The sequence below is a fragment of the Adiantum capillus-veneris genome, chromosome 9 (assembly GCF_014529385.1).
Source record: "Adiantum capillus-veneris isolate H3 chromosome 9, ASM1452938v2, whole genome shotgun sequence".
NCBI classification, from domain to species: domain Eukaryota; kingdom Viridiplantae; phylum Streptophyta; class Polypodiopsida; order Polypodiales; family Pteridaceae; genus Adiantum; species Adiantum capillus-veneris.
The window spans coordinates 115,350,880-115,354,039 of record NC_140939.1 but is presented as its reverse complement, the minus strand read 5'-3'; positions in this window follow the sequence as shown (position 1 = coordinate 115,354,039).

Here is a 3,160-nt window from a genome sequence, read left to right as displayed (position 1 = left end):
TCCAATTAGCCATTGGTTCACCCTCTAGGGTTGACAATTTTACTGCTCCACTTGGAGTCACTACATCTTCAATGATAAATGGTCCATTTCCCTTTTTCTTAAACTTGGGAATGTGTTGCTTAAGAGAATAGATTAGAACTAAGTCCCCTTTCTTGAAAATTTTGGTGATTAAGTGGGAATCAAAAAAATGTTTTTGTTTCCTCTTTTGTGCATAGACATGAGCTACAACAGTTAGCCTTTGCTCGTCTAGCTTTTCCAAATCTTCAAGTCTTTCTGACAATTCATGTCCAGTCCACTCAAGAGTTTGTGCTACCCTTAAGGTCGGCAATAGAAATTCTATTGGGAGTATGGCATCAAGACCATAAACAAGGTTAAAGGGTGTAGCATTTAAAGCTGTTTTGAATGAAACTCGATAAGCCCATAGAGCAACATGGAGATTCATTTCCTAGTCGGTCCTTCCTGAACTAACCACTTTGGTCAGTACTGAGCTAAGAGTTTTATTCGTATGCTTAGCTTGTCCCTTTGCTTGTGGGTGATAGGGAGCGGGTTTGTTATGGATAACCATAAACTCAATAAGCAAATACTCTATTACCTCGTTGAGGAAATGAGTTCCCCGATCTCACTGACAATCTCTATTGGCAGTCCCTACCTTGTGAAAACACTCATATAAGAATGCAGCAGTGGTTCTGGCATCATTCTTTTGGGTTGCCTTATCCTCGGCCCATTTGGTCAAATAGTCCGTAGCTACAATGATATATTGAGCTTGGGTTCTATAAGCAGGTTGCTGTATCAGTCCTATAAAATCTATACCCCATTTTGCGAAGGCTCTAGCCCCCATCTTTGGTCTTAAGAGCATGCTGTCTACTCGTGTTGGCATTTTTTCTCGTTGACAAGCATCACATCTTCAAACATATTCTTTGGCATCTGCAAAAAGTGTTGGCCACCATATGCCTGCCATCAAGATTGCTCTTGCGGTGGTTTCACTAGAAAAGTAACCTCCAGCTAATCCAGCATGTGCTTGTTCTATAATCGGAATATACTCGTTTTCATTTGCACAAAGACGCAAATGTTGATCTTTACCTCTCCGATACAATTGGTTCCCAATGAGAGCATAGTCTCTTGCTTCCGTTTTAATTGCTCTTTGATGGCATTTACTCATATCCTCAGGAAACGTTTGGCTTGATAAATAAGTAACCAAATAGTTACTCCACTTAGGAACAGGTGACATTTGAAACAATGCTACATGAGAAATGGGTGGTTGTTTTTGACACTGAGGGCAATCTTTTACAAAAGATTGAACATCTCTTCTCATTTTTGGCCAAAATACTCCAAGTCTCAAGATTCGTTGCATAGTTTGGTCTTCCGCAAAGTGAAGTCCTACTATGGTAATATGTGCTTGACTCAGGTATTGATCCTTTTCTTCAGGGTTAATGCATAGAAGCAATATCCTGTCTTGATTTCTTTTATATAGCCTCCCGGCTAGTAATTGATACATAGCCGATTGCTCAATTTAATCAACTGTGATAGGAAGTGGTGAATCCACTTGAACTATTGTCATCAATGACACAATTGTTTCCGACCATCTAGATATCATTTCCACGGAGAACAAATAAGCATCTGGTAGATCATCATCTACCCCTTTAGGTGATTCCCCTGAAACAATCCTGGACAAATGATCTGCTCGTTGATGTGTAGTGTCTTTTTTTTACAACCACAGTGAAATAAAATTCAAGAAGAATGATGAACCATCTCACTATTCTTCCTGTGCTGCATGGCTTGTTGACCAAATATAACAAAGCTTGGTGGTTCACAAAGAACACAAACTTGTTGGCTAATAGGTAATGTCTATACTTTTTAACGGCATAGATCATTCCTAGTCCTTCTCTTTCAGTGGTGGTGTAATTCTTTTCTACCATATTTAATTGTCGACTAGCATAAGAAATAGGAAAGTCAATTTTCCCATCTCCTCGTTGGGCTAGTATACAACCAATAGCAAAGTTTGAAGCATCTACGTGTACGTGGAATACCTTATCCCAATCGGGTGCTTTCAATATTGGAGTTGAGGGGAGAGCTTGCTTAAGCTTCATGAAGGATTCTTCACATTCCTTGGTCCATTCAAAGTGCGTAATCAAGCTATACATGGGTTTTGCAATTATAGCATACATATAGATGAACCGTCGGTAATATCCACAATGTCCCATGAAGGCTTGTACCCCTTTGACTGTTGTTGGTCTAGGAAAATCGGCAATGACATGAATCTTTTCAATATCGATAGCTATGCCATTTTTAGACACTATATGTCCAAGGATTTTCCCTTGTCTTCCCATGAATGTGCACTTTTCAGGGTTTAAGCAAATCCTGTAAAGTCTACATTTCTCGAATACCTTTTTGAGATGTTCAAAATGATCAGCTCGGATTGACGAATGTACGCATAAATCATCCATGTATACTTCCAAGAATTTCGGAAGATACTCTTTGAAAGCATGGCTCATCAATCCCTGAAATGTGGCTGGAGCATTAGTTAACCCAAACGGCATAACCCGATAGGAAAATATACCCCATTTTGTTGCAAAGCAGTTTTATGTTGATCTTTTGGGTCAACCAAAAGTTGATTGTATCCCAAAAAGCCATCTAGGAAGCTTAAGCTTCTTTTCGTGCCACTCGTTCTAAAACGTGCTCAGTTATATCGGAAGAGGAAAGTTGTCTCTAATGGTAGCTGCATTCACTTTTTTGAGATTAACGCACATAATTTCCCATTCTTCTTAGGTACTACCACAATTGGAGACACCCAATCAGTGTGTTCAAATTCGTAAATGATTCAGATTCCTTTAGTTTTTCAATCTCTTCTTTGATCTTTTTGGCAAGTGTTTCGTTATAAGTGTATGGTCTCTGTCTACTTGGTTTCACATCATCTCTCATGGGTATAGTATGTTGATAGATTTCTGGATCAACACCCTTGAGATCCTTGTAAGACCAAGCAAAGATATCCCGGTATTCCTTTAACAAGCTTAGCAAAAGATTTTCTTCTTCTTCTATTAGGTCATTTGCTATGTAAGATGGTCTAGGCACTTCTCCTGGTTCAACCAAGTCTACCCTTTTAGCGTTTTCAGGTCCTTCGTAAGACTCGCCTTGTTTTTGTAGTTCCCTAACAGGTTGTTCG